Below are 17,624 nucleotides of genomic sequence, written 5' to 3' on the forward strand. Positions count from 1 at the left end.
CATCAGGGATCGGCTCTGAGCCCTTTCTTATTTACAATGGTGATGGACAGGTGAACAGACAAGATTAGACAGGAGTCCCCGTGGACTGTGATGTTTGCTGATGACATTGTGATCTGTAGTGAGAGTAGGGAGCAGGTTGAGGAGACCCTGGAGAGGTGGAGATATGAGAGGAGAGGAATGAAGGAGAGTAGGACCACCAAGACAGCATACATGTGTGTGAATGAGAGGGAGGTCAGTGGAATGGTGAGGATGAAGGGAGTAGAGTTGGTGAAGGTGGAGGAGTTTAAGTACTTGGGATCAACAGTACAGCGTAATGGGGATTGTGGAAGAGAAGTGAAGAAGAGAGTGCAGGCAGAGTGGAGTGGGTGGAGAAGAGTGTCAGGAGTGATTTGTGACAGACGGGTATCAGCAAGAGTGAAAGGGAAGGTCTACAGGATGGTAGTGAGACCAGCTATGTTATATGGGCTGGAGACGGTGGCACAGGAGACAGAGCTGGAGGTGGCAGAGTTAAAGATGTTAAGATTTGCATTGAGTGTGACAAGGATGGACAGGATTAGAAATGAGGACATTAGAGGGTCTGCTCAAGTGGGATGGCTGGGAGACAAAGTCAGAGAGGCGAGATTGCGTTGGATTGGACATGTGCAGAGGAGAAATGAGGGGTATATTGGGAGAAGGGTACTAAGGATAGAGCTGCCAAGTAAGAGGAGAAGAGGAAGGCCTAAGAGAAGGTTTATGGATGTGGTGAGAGAGGATATGCAGGTGATGGGGGTGACAGAACAAGATGGAGAGGACAGGAAGGTATGGAAGAAGATGATCTGCTGTGGCAACCCCTAACGGGAGCAGCCAAAAGAAGAAGTTTCAATAACCAGCGATGCCAAAGACGACCCTGCTATGAAGAAACACTTTTCATCTTGAAATGACGGCTTGATAGGACCAGCCCATTCACATCTGCAGGGACTGATCGTGTTGGTGAGCCCCCCATTGGAAATTCAACACGTTAGAAGACGTCTGTCCTGAGCCGCACAGTTTGCTCCTTTTCAAATCTACTGACGGAGCTGCGAGAGACTGTCAGAAATCCGAGTCGTCTTATCAGTTTGATGTTTCTATAAAAAGATCTTCCAGGCCGCCATCCTGCAGAAATGGAGACGTGAGGCCTGCTCATCTGGTGGGATCCTTAAAGCGCCTTGTGAAACACAACTGAACCGGCGCAGGATGGCTTTTATAAATTTGGGTGAAGTCATCTGCTGAGTTATACAAGTAATAACAATGATGATGATATACAACTACAATAGTAATTATAATAAAATATTTCTTTAATTATTATTTCTGTATTTATGTATTTTCCTTATTTCTGGCCAGTGGATTCAGAATTTTTTCAGCCCCCTTCACTTTCTGCACACTTCAGCGTGTTGTACGTTTAACCTTAAGTGGATCACTTTGCCGTTTTTACCCATCAGCCTCCACTCAACAGCCCACGGTGACAAAATGAAATTCGTTTACAGGAAGGTCTGCACATTTACTGAAAAATCAAAAACGGAAATTTCTCCTTCATTGAAGTGTTTGAACCCGAACGTCTGTACTTTGCAGAAGCCCCTTTGGCAGCAAGTCCTCTCCTTTGGTATGTCTTTGCAAACCTAGACGTGGGCAGTTGATCTCATCTTTCCTGGCAGCAACACCAACAACAACATTGATTTCTGTGACACATTTTCATACAAGTGGTGCACCTCAAAGTGCTTTACAAGAAGAAGAAAGAAAAAATAATAAAAAAAATAAATATAATATTAGGCAATACTAAATAACAAAGAATATAAAGTAAGGTCCAATGGCCAGGAGGACAGAAAAAACAAAACAAAAAAAAAAAAAACAAAATCTGCAGGGGTTCCGGGGCCACGAGACCACCCAGCGTCCCACTGGGCAATCCACCTAAGAGAAATGATCTCAATCAACCCTCATGGGTACTTCAGGCTTCAAGTGGAAGAATCTGATGATGATGGTCATGTGGATCTCATGTGGGTGCTCCCTTCAATCTGTCAATGTAGGGACTCCTAATAGCAGAAGGCCGCCCGTTCCACTGCTTCTTTTAAGTTTAGCTCTTGGAATTCTAAGCAGACCCTCATTTGAAGATCTGAGGCAACGATTTGGAGTGGAGATATCGGACGGAGCAGATGATTTAAGGCTCTGTAAGCCATCAGCAGTATTTTAAAGTCAATTCTAAATGGCACAGGTAACCAGTGTAGTGACGCTAAGACTGGGGTGATGTGCTCGGATTTTCTTTTCCTAGTTCAGATTCTAACAGCTCCATTCTGTCCTCTTTGTAATCGATTGATGTCTTTTTTGGGTGGTCCTGAGAGGAGTGCGTTACAGTAATCTAGTCGACTGAAATCAAAAGCGTGAGCTAATTTGTCAGCATCCCAAGGTGCCCTGATCGGGTGGTGGGGAGTGCAGATCGCCAGAAAAAATGGAAAAAAACAGCAGAGAATAGTAAAGATTAGTACGGATTGTGGAGTCTTGATGAAAATGATAATTCAATGCACGTATTGCTTAACAGGGATACACTAAAATGTAGGCATGAGAAAGCCGTGTTAAAATAATGAGTTTTTAGCCGATTTTTAAAAATGCTGCACCGTATCTGGCCTTTAATCCATCAATGTAGGGCCTGCATGGTGCCCTGATCGGGTGGTGGTGGCACAGGGTTAGGGTTAGGGCAGGGAAAAACAGAGTTTCCATAAGCTCCGATCACACTGCTGCAATGGTGAGCTAAGTGTGTTTTCAGACTTATGGGTGCTCAGAATGCAGTGGCCATCAATACTAATCTGTTTTGGACTGACACCAAGACTTCTCCTTGTCCTAATGCGACTGAATATTGTTTTTTTTTTTGTGTGATGGGCCCTATCCCAGATATCTCCATAGTTTAGTTTCTCTCCGGAATGTGCTTATTATTTATAAGAATGTTCCATGTTAGGGTTAGGGTTAGGGTTAGGACACCCGTATAGTTAACCCCTGGCTGCAAAAAAGGGTAAAAATATGCAGAGTTGTGAAGAGGTTCGAGTCCAACACAGAACGGATTATGGAATGAAGTTGTCGGGGTTTTAAGGAAGTGACGTCATAGGGGCCGGACCAGGAAGTGACGTCATTGGACTCAGGCAGGCGTTCTTGTATTTGATAACAGAGATAACAGGCGCAGGATTAGTGCACCCTGCCACCCCCTGGCCTGGTGTGGAATTGCCTTTATTTGGTCCTTCCGGCTGTCTCCCAAGCGCAGGTGTGTGACAGGAGCCATGATAAAAATGATCATTCGATGCTTATGCAATTTATCAGCATTGCACTAAAATGAAGCTCTGAGAAAGCCATGTTAAAGTAATGGAGTTTTTAGTAGTTTTTTAAAGTGTCCCACCGTATCAGCCTGGCGAGTTTCTATCAGTAAACTCGTATTCCAGATTTGAGGTGCATAACAGCAGAAGGCCACCCGCCTCACCACTTCTTTTAACTTTAGTTCTTGGAATGATAAGCAGACCCTCATTCAGAGATCTGAGGGTACGACTTGGAGTGTAAGGTGACAGGCCAGCTCCATTAGGTTGTATAGGAAGTGTCTGGGCAGCGCCACCTTCAGGTCTCTCCTCACGTGTTCTGCGGGGTGTCAGTCTGGGCCTTGGCTGGGCCACACAAGGACACACTCACACACTGATCCTGAAGTCTCGACTGTTTCAGTCATTGTTGTGCTGAAAGGTCAACTGTTGATCCATTCTGAGGTGAGCTGGGTGGTCTTCAAGGACGTCTCCGCGTTCCCTCAGTTCTGACCTGTCTGCCCGTCCTTGCTGCATGATGCCGCTACCGCCATGCCACACCACAGGAACAGAGCACCATCTGCTCTTCACCAGGGCTTGCAATTCCACCCAAAGAGTTTAATTTTGGTCTCATCAGACCTGAGCGTCTCTCTCTCCTCACCTTCTCAGCTCTGCCATTTGCCTTTTCTATTCAACAGCATCCTCCATCGTGTCACCCTACCATAAACAGCTGATTGATGGAGTGCTGCTGAGAGGGTCACCCTCCCATCTTAGCCAAGGACTCCTGAAACTTTACTAGGGTAGCCATTGGGCTCCTGGCCCACCTCCCTTGCTAAGGCCCTTCTTGCCTGGTTGCTTAGTTTTGGCCAGACGGACCACCGACTCCAGGAAGAGTCCTGATTTTCCCAAACTTGTTCCACTTCCCACTCCTTGAGGGTACTCTGCTCTTGGGGAGCACTCAGAGCTTTTGAAGTCATTTTATCTCCTTGATTGCCCACAAATTGATCATGGTGGTCTACGGAGAGTCCTTTGTCCTGACATGCAGTGTGAATTGTGGGGCCTTCTCTGCTTTTTGAAATGACATCCAAAATCAGTTCAGCTTTCCACAAGTGGGCTTCAATAAAGTTCTAGAAACGTCTCAAGGCGAATGAGACTCAACAGGATGGAGCCGAGCACAATTTGGGGGTACACAGCGAAGAGTCCAAACACTTCTAAGAATGAGAGATATCAGCTTTTGATTTTTTTTAAAAGAAATTTGCAGACCTTTCTGAAGACCCGTTGTCACTTTGTCATTATGAATGTGCACTGATGGGCAAAAAATGGAAAATGTCACCTTCTAGGTCAAATGATATCTACAAGACAAGAAAGTGAAGGGGTCCGAATCTTTTCTGAGTCCACTATGTATGGAGTTCCTGATGTGAGTCCCAGAGACCCCAAAGCCAGGACACTTTTCCCATTCAAAAGGGTCCCCAAGTTTCTCGAGGTCCCCCCCTAGGGTCCCCTCTCTTTTTCTCTCTCTCTCTCTCTGTGTCCCCCAAACCATTAATGGCCGACTACACCGCAGTACAAAGGCCACGTCAGCGGCTTTGTCTCGTTTGGAATGCCATCGCTCCTCTATCGGTAATCAGGCCATCGATTGCACGTTAAAGGTTTTTATGGATCTCAGCTTGAGTCAGCAGCGCCCCTACTCTCTATTGATCTGCTGCCGCTTCTTATGGCCTAACTTATCATTTCCTGTACATTAAGAGCGTCAAAGGCACTCGTCTGCAGTTCTTCTTAACGTGTGGAAAGGCGGCGCAGCGGCAGAGTTCATCATAAAACTTACAAGCTGACCTAGCAGACTCAGTACGGTCAGAGACTCAGTGCTGCCCCCATGCCTCCACTTCAGGAACTGCTGTTTTCTGAGTGCACGAGTAGTAATTCTTTCAAACGAAATAAGAAGAAAACTAGAAATCTAAGTGATTGGCAAAAATGGATATAGTGAGGGTATTAGAAAAAAAAATTGATTCATTAGGCTTAAAAGTCAAGACGGAAGTAAAGAATTTAGGAGTAATTATTGACTCTGAACTAAATTTTAAATCACACATTAATCAGATTACTAGGACAGCATTTTTTCACTTAAGAAATATAACGAAAGCTAGATCCCTTATAACATTGCAAGATGCTGACAAATTAGCTCCCGCTTTTGGTTTCAGTCGACTAGATTACTGTAACGCACTCCTCTCAGGACCACCCAAAAAAAAGACATCAATCGATTACAAAGAGGACAGAATGGAGCTGCTAGAATCTGAACTAGGAAAAGAAAATCCGAGCACATCACCCCAGTCTTAGCGTCACTACACTGGTTACCTGTGCTATTTAGAATTGACTTTGAAATACTGCTGATGGCTTACAGAGCCTTAAATCATCTGCTCTGTCCGATATCTCCACTCCAAATCGTAGCCTCAGATCTTCAAATGAGGGTCTGCTTAGAATTCCAAGAGCTAAACTTAAAAGAAGCGGTGGGGCGGGCGGCCTTCTGCTGTTAGGCACCTCAAATCTGGAATAGCTGACTGCCAGGCTGATATGGCTGAGCACTTTAAAAACTCCATTATGTTATCATGGCTTTCTCGTAGCTTCATTTTAACGTCACCCTGATATTCTGTTCTTTATTTCACCTTATACAATTTTTTGTATTAGGAATTTGTTAGTTTTCGCATACCCCTTGGGGTCAGAGCGCAGGGTCAGCCATTGTACAGCACCCCTGGAGCAATTACAGGTTAAGGGTCTTGCTCAAGTGCCCATCAGAGTAGGATCTCTTTTGGCAGTGACGGGGATTCGAACCGGCAACCTTCTGGATACCAGCCTCAGAGCCACCACTCCGCCCATAAGCTATGATATGCATTGAATTATCATTCAATGAATTACCGACTTTCTCTGCTGTTCTATGGTGGCGATCTGCGCCCCCCCCCCCCCACCACCACCTGAAAAGGGCACCATGCAGTTCCTACATTGATGGATTGAACACCAGAGGTTCACATGACCATCATCATCGTCAAATTCTTCCACGTGGAGCCTAAAAGCTATGAGGACTAATTGAGATCATTGATGTTCAGGGGGGCTGGGTGGTCTCGTGACCTCTGGACCCCTGTAGATTTTTTTTTTTTTTTTTTCTGTCCCCCTGGCCATCGGACCTTACTTTATTCTTTGTTAATTAGCATTGCCTAATTTTATTTTATCTTTTTGTCTTTTTTCTTTCTTCATCCTGTATAGCACTTTGAGCTCCATCATTTGTATGAAGACGTGCTCTAGAAATAAATGTTGTTGTTGCTGCAATTCCCACCACTTGTTTAGCAGACGAGGACGTCACTTGTCATCCCTTCATTCCTTTTTTCTCCACTTTTTGATGTCCATTCCTTTTTTTTCTTCAGCCCATTTCAGGATTAGAGTCGTAGCTTTGGAAGGTCTGAAGCACCAAACACAAACAGTAAAGAATGACCCCTTAGGACCACCGTACACACGCTGTATGGCTAGAAGTCTGTGGACTCCACTCAAAATGACTTGCTTAGATGTTGGGAGCATCAAACTAAACACATGCAGCTGAAGTTTCCATCCACTTGGGGTGAATTCTCTCAAACTTCCTTCCTAAGCCCTCCACAGATTTCATCCTAACAAATCATAAATGTGGCAGATCGGTGAAGATAGATAGATAGATAGATAGATAGATAGATAGATAGATAGATAGATAGATAGATAGATAGATAGATAGATAGATAGATAGATAGATAGATAGATAGATAGATAGATAGATAGATAGATAGATAGATAGATAGATAGATAGATAGATAGATGAAAGGCACTATATGATAGATAGATAGATAGATAGATAGATAGATAGATAGATAGATAGATAGATAGATAGATAGATAGATAGATAGATAGATAGATGAAAGGCACTATATAATAGATAGATAGATAGATAGATAGATAGATAGATAGATAGATAGATAGATAGATAGATAGATAGATAGATAGATGAAAGGCACTATATGATAGATAGATAGATAGATAGATAGATAGATAGATAGATAGATAGATAGATAGATAGATAGATAGATAGATAGATAGATGTGAAAGGCACTATATGATAGATAGATAGATAGATAGATAGATAGATAGATAGATAGATAGATAGATAGATAGATAGATAGATAGATAGATAGATAGATAGATAGATGAAAGGCACTATATGATAGATAGATAGATAATTTTTTTTTTTAAAATGACCTTTATTAACAATTATAACACAACTGCAGTCAAATTAACAGCCAACATTCAAAAACATTTAAAAGTAAAGTTTTCCTACTCAGACTTTAGTACCAGACATTCATTTTCCATGGAACATAAAACATCATTTACAGCCCAGATTTCACTAAATACACCTAATTGATTAATTAGTTTAAAATATGCAAATTCAATCTTCAATCTCCTTTGAAGGAGGACCTTAAACATTAATAGGGCGTCAGTGGTTTTCAGACCTTTATCTCTATTTCTTCTTGTTTTTAAAGTTGCCATCTTGGCCTGGCCTAACAAAAAATTACAAAGTAAACATTCTCTTTTATGAATTCTCGACACCGACATTCCAAAAATATAAATGAGTTCATTAAATACAATCCCCAAATTCAACAACAATAAAGCAAGGAAAGTCAGCAATGGTTGTAATCTGGTACAATACAGGAATAAATGATAAATTGTTTCTTTCTGAAGGCAAAATGGACACTGATCTGTTGTGCTGGCGCCAATGGTTTTTAAGAATGAATTGGTAGCTAGTGCTCCATGTAGAATCCTCCACTGCAGGTCCCCAACTCTTTTCTCAATGGGAGGTTTATATAAAGTCCTCCATGCTGGAGATGTCGTGTCATGCAGACACAGAGTGTTCCTCCAGAGGGTATCAGTCATTTCCTTCAAATGTATAAAATGGGACACTTTAAGACACCAGTCATACAATTCTTTTTTTGACAAATCTTGGAACAAAATTCCATTTATGTGATTAATTTTTAAAATTGAGTTTTTAGGCCTGATAAAATCCTTTACATTTGGTTTAATTCTAATATCACATACAGGAGGTTCCGCCTCTTTTATGAGATCACCAGAGAAAAACTCCTCACACAGGGGACCTGCACCCAATTGCACTAAAGAGACTTTTAGTTTGTTAATAATCGACCCCCCCAAAGCGGACAGACCTAATCCCGAGCTCATGTGTCACAGCTGCCTCAGACTTCCACTGGTTGCTGACCGGATCAATAAAGTCAGCTACTTTAGTAAAGCCTTTGCTCATAAGCAGGGAGTTCAAACTAACCGAGTCAAACTCCAAGGTTGGATTCCATACTACTGGTTCTTCAAGTAACCAGAAGACTGAGTCCAGATTAATTCCCACTCTGCTTGCTTTAGTATGCCAAATTAATAACATATTGCGGTAAAAAACGGGCAGCACAGACAGCGCCAATTGCTTGACGTCAATGAAAAGGAGTTGCAAATCAAAAAGAAGATTACCAACCCTATGAAAAAAAGCGAACGCCAAACTCCTCCACAGTAAAGGCTGAGGGGCGTACAAAAGACGCTGTAAATCTGTCAGCCTAAAAGCTTCAATTCTGCACGGAATGTCCACCAAGCCCTGACCACCTTCATCCACAGGCAGATGTACCACACTGCGTTTAACCCAATGAATTTTGTCCCAAAAAAATCCAGCAAAATTCTCTGAATTTCTTTTAATAGCCAAAGTGGAGGATCTGCACACCTAAATTTATGCCAAAGCATTGAAGCAATTAAATTATTAATAATCAGCACTCTACCCCTAAAAGAGAGCTTGGTGACCACCCATTTCCATTTCTTCAGTCTCCCCTGAATTTGATCAATTAAGCCCTCCCAGTTATCAGCTGTGGCTCCAGACTTCCCAATGTAAATTCCCAGATGTTTAAACACCTTAGAATTCCATGTTAAACCACTTGGGAGGCTTGGGGGAGGACAGTCCCACTTGCCCATCAGAAAGGCGTTACATTTGGACCAGTTGACCCTGGCAGATGACACCGTTTGAAACACCTGTAAACAGTCCTGCAGCAGGACAACATCATTGGGTTCAGTGATGACAACTGTGACATCGTCAGCATATGCCACCACTTTAAAGGATGCAGTGGGACACACAGGCAATGACAGGCCATGAAGTAATTGGCGAAGTCTGTGGAGCAGGGGCTCTATGGACAGTGAGTATAACATACCAGAGAGTGCACACCCCTGACGAATGCCCCTTGTAACAGAAAATGGGGCTCCCAATCCTCCATTAATTTTAAAACACTAAACACATTTGTGTACATTAATTTAATATAACCTAGAAAGGTCTCACCAAAACCAAACCTCTCTAGAACTTTAAATAAATACTGGTGGTCTACCCGGTCAAAGGCCTTTTCTTGATCCAATGAGATAAGACCCGCCTTAAACCCAAGAATCTCAGATGCAGATACCAAATCCCGCACAAAGAAAATGTTATCAAAAATACATCGTTCAGGGACACAGTATGACTGATCGAAAGCCACCAAGCAGTTCATAACAGTCCTCAGACGAAGAGCCAACGCTTTAGAAAAGATTTTGTAGTCCGAGCATAGTAGGCTGATTGGTCTCCAGTTCTTAATGTTGCAAAGATCCCCTTTTTTTGGCAAAAGAGTCAAAACAGCTCTCCGACAACTCACAGGAAGTTCTTTATCCCTGATGCTCTCCATGAACACAGTCAGGAAGTCCTTACCCATGACATCCCAAAAGGACTTGTAGAATTCGACGGGAAGTCCATCAATCCCAGGGGCTTTGTTCTGATTTAGACTCCCAAGAGCACTAGTGAGTTCCTCCAGCGATAGTGGCAGGTCGAGTACTTCCTTAGTGGATGGAGTCAACTGTGGTAAGTCATCAAAGAAAAATTCTGTGGTTGAAGACAAGTCCACGGTTTCTGCAGAGAATAAGTCTTTGTAAAATTTTAAGGCAAATTCCTTGATCTCCTCAGTCTCCGTCATTTCAGTCCCATCTGCAGTTTTCAGACAGTGAATGATTTTTGCCTGAGCAACCTTTTTCTCCAAAGAAAAGAAAAACTGCGTAGGGGCGTCTATGTGAGAAATATTCTGGAATCTCCCCCGGACAATGGCGCCCTTCACCTGTTCATCCAGCAGGGATCTTAGAGAATTTTTTTTGTCTTGTAGGGACTCAAGCAAAGTGGCATCAAAACCGCTATCCAGTTTGGCTTGAATTAGCCCAATGTCCTCTTCCAGTTCTTTAATGGCCATGGTGACCTTTCTAGAAGAATGTTCAGAATAAAACTGGCAAAATAGTTTAATTTGGACCTTGGAGACATCCCACCATTGTTTCAGAGATGAGAATTCACTTTTGCTGAGTCTCCATTTGTCCCAAAAGAGATGAAAGTGTTGAAGAAATAGAGAGTCTTTAAGAAGTTTAGAGTTAAAGTGCCAGAAAGATTTAAAATTACTTTCAAACCCCAAAGAAAACCGAGTGAGAGCTAAACTATGGTCTGAAAACCCTGTGGGCAGAAGGCAAGAGCCCAAAATGAGGTTCAAATTGTGCTGTAAAGTATAAATTCTGTCCAGCCGTGCCATAGATAACATGCCACTGGAGGCCTTGAGCCATGTATACTGTCTCGCTGTCGGGTTTAACTCCCTCCACACATCCACAAGTTCTTGCTGATGAAGGACCGACTGCAACACCTTGACTGACCCCGGGTGAGGCTCAGCGCCATTCCTGTCCATCACTGCATTGTCAGTGCAATTAAAATCACCAGCTAAGAACACGACATCCTCTGAACTGCACTCAGCGAGTACGTCTTTCAACAAAAGAAAAAAGAAATTCTCTCTTTGCCCTCATTTGGAGCGTAGACATTTATAAAAATAATATTTTTCCCCTGAATATGAACAACAACCTTCATGAGACGGCCTTTAACTTGCTCAATACAGTCGATGGACTCTGGGAGAATTGCTTTACTGAAGAGCACTGCCACCCCTGCGCTGGCACTGGAGCCGTGGCTCAGAAACGTCATGCCACCCCAGTCCCTCTGCCACTCCGACTCATTCATTGGGTCAGTATGAGTTTCTTGAAGAAAAATCACATCAAGTTTTTTCTGTTCTAAATATTGAAAAAGTACGGCTCTCTTTGAGGAGTCTCTGCAGCCGTTAACGTTCAAAGAGCCCAAAGAGAGAGCAGGCATTAGAAAGAATAGAAATGGAGCAGCAATGACAACAAGAACTTTAACTAATGAAGCAAAGAGGAACTGGTGTGGAGCCATTATGTGCTGGAGGTGAGAGACTTTCTAACTTTGCTGATAACATTCTTTAAACGATTAAATTCTTTTCTTTCCATTCCCAAAGGAACAGCATTACGCATAACACGCTTGGCTGAAACCAAAAAAAAGTTCCAGGTCAGGAAAATGTTCTACAACATTGACCCTCCTTTTGCCTTCAAGAAAATCCAGAAAGCTCAGAATGCTTTCAGTGCTGTACTCCGTTTTTCCAAGAGTACCAGTTAAATTGTCACTTGACATGCAAGAGTCACTGTCCTCACCACCCTGCTGACTCTCATCACACTCTGGGCTAATTGTCACCTCTCTGGTATTTAAAAAGCGATTTTTTAAAGACACGTCAGCCCCCTCTGTCAGGTTCAAGTTGTTACTTCTCTTTGCACCAACTCCACCGTCTGAGGTTTCTTTCCTCTTTCTGGGGAGTGTCGTCCATTCTTCTTCAACATTCATTTCCTCAACAATTCCAGCTTTTTCTTCCCTAACTGCACTACCTGAAGTGGTGCCTGGTTCAGTTTCTGCCACAGCTTTGAGATTCAAGAGAGGGCGAGCAGCTTCACTGTGGACTGTGGACTCAGGACTGGCCTCGGCCCGCTCATCCACCTTAGATGGTTCACAGGCAGTAGCAGCAGCAGCATTCAGATTTTCAATGTCATCCACCTCAGTTGGTGACGTTTCTCTGATAAGCTGCATAACCTCAACCTCAGCCTCAGCTGGGCCCTTTTCTTCAACCTGATGTATATTTAGATTAGAGGACTTCAACTCGGCCTTAGCCAATCCATCCACTTCAGGCATTTTTGTCTCAGCTTTCTTTATTTCACTCCTTTCAACTGTGGAGCTACAACTGGGTATCTGATTTTCAGAACTTCCTGAAGTCAAGCTAAGAGTACCTGTGGATACCTCACAAATAACAATCTGCTGATCTTCAGCATCGGAGTCGGAGTCCTCAGACTCATCCTCTACATCTGACTCCCTCACTACATGTATGTTACCTCCCATAGAATAACTTCCATCAGTTCTCTTACAATCAACTGCTTTGTGCCCTGCACGGCCACATTTAAAACATTTCATTGATTCAGAAGATATAAACACAATATAATCACATCCATCAACTTTGAATTTCAGAGCAACATCTAACTCATTGTAACCTCTGTTGAGGAGCATAAAAACCTGTCTCCTAAATGAAACCACATGCTTTAATTCTGGCTGTTTACACCCCAAAGGAATCAAAGTAATATCAGAAATAATCTCGCCATACCTGCGCAATTCATTACGTAGCAGTTCATTCTTCAAGAAAGGAGGAACATTAGAGATTATAATCCTCTTTGCAGGAGTTGAAAGCGGCAAAACAGAAATGAGGGTTCCATTAATAACTAGGCCTTCCTGAACCAGTTGGTGAACTAAGGCCTCCTCATTTAGAAATACCACAACTGCCTTATTCATTCGTGAAGCAGAAATAATGTTTTTACATCCAATTATTTTTCCAATTTCAGTAACACACTTCTCTACTGAAACTACTGGATCAACAATCAACTTGATGCCATTTCTTCTGCTAAGATTTTCAAAGCCATGTGGCAAAAGGCCTGGCTGTATCCCTCGGGACACAGCCATCCTAGCCACTTCTTTTTAAAAACAAAATACTATATAAACTTGAAATAATAACTATATATAAATAACACAGCTAAAAATTAAGAGAAATGACTAGAAAAAAAAAAAGAATAAAAGAAAAAAAAGGGAAAAAAAAGGAAAAAAAAGAAAAAGCTACACTCACTCTCCTGCTAGCACAAAGGCCACTCCCACTCCAGACCAAAGCAATCGACACACAGAGTAACAGTAAGACAGGATAGATAGATAGATAGATAGATAGATAGATAGATAGATAGATAGATAGATAGATAGATAGATAGATAGATAGATAGATAGATGAAAGGCACTATATGATAGATAGATAGATAGATAGATAGATAGATAGATAGATAGATAGATAGATAGATAGATAGATAGATAGATAGATAGATAGATAGATAGATAGATGAAAGGCACTATATGATAGATAGATAGATAGATAGATAGATAGATAGATAGATAGATAGATAGATAGATAGATAGATAGATAGATAGATAGATGAAAGGCACTATATGATAGATAGATAGATAGATAGATAGATAGATAGATAGATAGATAGATAGATAGATAGATAGATAGATAGATAGATAGATAGATAGATAGATAGATAGATAGATAGATAGATGAAAGGCACTATATGATAGATAGATAGATAGATAGATAGATAGATAGATAGATAGATAGATAGATAGATAGATAGATAGATAGATAGATAGATAGATAGATAGATAGATAGATAGATAGATGAAAGGCACTATATAATAGATAGATAGATAGATAGATAGATAGATAGATAGATAGATAGATAGATAGATAGATAGATAGATAGATAGATAGATAGATAGATAGATAGATAGATAGATAGATACTTTATTAATCCCAAGGGGAAATTCACGTCTACTCTGTGCTGGCCAAAGTAATTTATTCCCACGATGTTCACAGAGCTCCGAGTGTTTCAATTGGTATTGACCACAACACAAGTCCAGGGGGTCACAGGGTCACATCCGCTTTGTTAACTGGGCCTTGGAAAATTCCAGAAAATGATGTCAAGCCTATAGGCAGTGAGAGCTCCGGATAGCCAATCAGTCTCCCTGGAGCCAACATGTGGATGGATGTTATGGCCGACCATCAAACTCACAGCCTCTTAACTGGACATGATGGGAAAATCAAAAGAACTCAAGTGTATCGACTTCAATGATAGATTGTCAGGATCAAAGCTTGTAAGGACTCACCAAGGAGACTCAAAGCTGGAAGTGCTGCTCTTCACCAGGGCTGGCAGTCCCACCCAGAGAGTTGAATTTTGGTCTCATCAGACCTGAGGGTCTCTCTCCTCACCTTCTCAGCGCCCTTCAAATGTTGCCATTTGCATTTTTCTACTCAACAGCGTCCTCCATCGCTGATTGATGGAGTGCTGCAGAGGTGGTCATCCTCCAGGACTCTGCTAGAGTAGCCATCCTGGCCCACCTGTCCTGACTAAGGCCCTTCTTGTCTGGTTGCTCAGTTTGGCCAGACGGACCGCCGACTCCAGGAAGAGTCCTGGTGTTCTTAAACTTCTTACATTTCCCAATCCTTGAGGCCACTCTGGTCCTGGGAGCACTCAGAGCTTTAGATGTTCCCACAATTTGATCATGGTGGTCTATGGAGAGTCTCTTGGTACTTCACGTTTTGTTCTTTTTTTTGCTTGTCCTGACATGCGGGGTGTGAGTTGTGGGACCTTTTTTGCTTTTTGAATGACGTCCAAAATCAGTTCAGCTTTCCACAGGTGGGCTTCAATAAAGTTCTAGAAACATCTCAAGGAGAATGACAGCCACCAGGATGGGTGGGATGCAGCTAAGGGTCCTAATGCTCCTACAAATGACAGATGTCAGTTTTTGGTTTTTAATGCATTGGGATAACTGTCTGAGCACTGGTTTCTGCAGGCCTCTCCTCACTCGTGGTTGGCACCTCTGCCATTGGGGGCAGATGATCTCCTTCTTCCTGGCAGATCCCCTCAAGACCCATTAGATTGGATGTCAATGGTCTGTAAGCTGCCATCTTCAGGTCTCTCCTCACATGTTCTATGGGGTTTTGGCCGGACCACTCAAGGACACTCAGATCCTTTGTCCCAAGGTCACTCCAGCATTGTCTTGGCTCTCTGCTTCAGGCCATTGCCGTGACGGAAGGTGAGCCATCGTTATGAGTTATGAGGGTAGACTGATGGGCATCACAACGTGATCATGTGTGCCGAAAGTGAAGGGGTCTCGATACTTTCTGAATGCACTGCGGACCCCCCATGTCTCCTCACTGCTGGCCGCAGAGCTCTTTGTTTAATGGCAGGATTAATGGACGAGATGAGAGCAGCTCACTACCAGGCAGGAAATTACTTATTGGAGAAAAAGCAGTGGGATAAGAACATGTGCAGCTGGCACGGCCACCAGCACAAATACAAGGATGGCAAACACAAGCCGTGAGGCAAATGAAGGGAGACGACAAAAACACACAGCAGCAGCAGGGCACATGAAGAAGCAAAGCACACAGTAAAGCAACAACTTGTCTCACAAGAGTTTTATAAAAGTGTCACAGTGGCACGTCTGGAACATCAGAGGGCTGGCAGACAAGCCATTGAGCTTTGTTTGTCATCTGGCCTGGGCAGCAGGTCACGTCAGGGTGGTATTCTCCTGTCACTGATGCCAGGGAAGGGGCATTCTTGGAAACTGGCCTGCCAATAGAGGGTGCTCTTCTTATATTATGATGTCAGAGAAGGGTGCCCCTCATGTTCTTGTTTGTGCAGCATGGTACCATAGGGCACAATTCTCATATTATGATGCCAGGGAAGGTTGATCCTTGGAGTCTGGCCAGGACAGCATCAGTAGAGAGTGGCATTCTGATTCCATGATGCCACAGTAGGGAAGTTCTGGAGTATGGCCTGAGCAACATGTCACTAGAGGGCGCTGTTCTCATATTATGGTGATAGGCAAGGGGGATCCCAGGGGTCTGGCCTGGGCAGCAGGTCACACCAGGGTGGTATTCTCCTATCACTTATGCTGGGGAAGGGGCATCCTTGGAAACTGGCCTGCCACTAGAGGGTGCTTTTTTTATATTATAATGCCAGAGATGGAAGTCCCTTGTGGTCTGGCTTGGGCACCATGGCACAAGAGGGCACAATTCTCATATTATGATGCCAGGGAAGATTGATCCTTGAGTGTGGCCAGGACAGCATCAGTAGAAGGTGGTATTCTGATTCCATGATGCCACAGAAGGGCAGTTCTGGAGTCTGGCTTGAGCAACATGCCACTAGAGGGTGCTGTTCTCATATTATGGTGATAGGGAAGGGGGGATCACAGGGATCTGGCCTGGGCAGCATGGCACTAGAAGTTCTGGCACTGTAAAGGGGGTGCAGAATAACAGGAAAGGACCAAGAAGTAAACAAGAAAAGGCACACCTGGCAGGATACCAAAGGTGAAAGTCTCCAGCAGCCAAAATCAAAAGGGAAAAATATAACCAATAGGTGACAAATCATTTAAGCCAAATAATTCAAAAATTCACACACTAGTAATTCATTTGGATGGGGGTGAAGTAATGACGGTGATGATGATGATGGTGATGATGATGATGATGATGATGATGACGATGGTGATGATGATGACGATTGTGATGATGATGATGGTGATGATGATGATGATGATGATCGTGGTTTCCGGGGTCATGTCCATAGCAACCCTTGGCTGCCAGTAGCAATGAAACCACAAAATGGTGTCAATCATCCCAAAAAACAAAATGGCGCTGTGGTAAACTAAAAAATAATAATATTATAATCTGAAACATTTAAAAGCAGCTTACTATGAATGACATCAACCTGCCAATAAATTCTCCATGTTGAAAACCCTACCATGGAAGACTGTGCTTAAGAAAAATATTTTGAAGTCATGACACTAGAGGGCACTGTTCTCAAATTAGGATGCCTAGGATTGGGGATCCCCAGGGCCGAGAAAAATCCAACTGAAGAGCTGCAGAGCCGTCCGTCACTACAGCTTTAGACCACAGTTTCTTGGTGGAAGTGATGTGACTTCATGTCTGGGCTCCACGCTTCCTACACAAATCCCCCAACGTGACATGACCCCTCACAGCCGCTAAGAAACCGCAGTCATACACTGCAGTGACATATGGCTGTGTGGTTGGAAATTATTACTGAAGCCTGGCCTTAGTAGCATTGCCACTAGGGGGCGCCATTCTCATATCATGATTCAGGGGAAGCTTTTTATTGGTCCTCATGAGAGACACCCCAAAAAATGCAATGAAAAAAATAGTACATTTATATAAAATAAATACTGCAATACATTAAGGAAGATATTTCCATAAATCACAACGCCACTGAGTTTTCTTATAAAATGCATCTAAAAATGCCCTTCAT

This window comes from Erpetoichthys calabaricus, chromosome 15, assembly GCF_900747795.2.
Source record: "Erpetoichthys calabaricus chromosome 15, fErpCal1.3, whole genome shotgun sequence".
Classification (NCBI taxonomy): domain Eukaryota; kingdom Metazoa; phylum Chordata; class Cladistia; order Polypteriformes; family Polypteridae; genus Erpetoichthys; species Erpetoichthys calabaricus.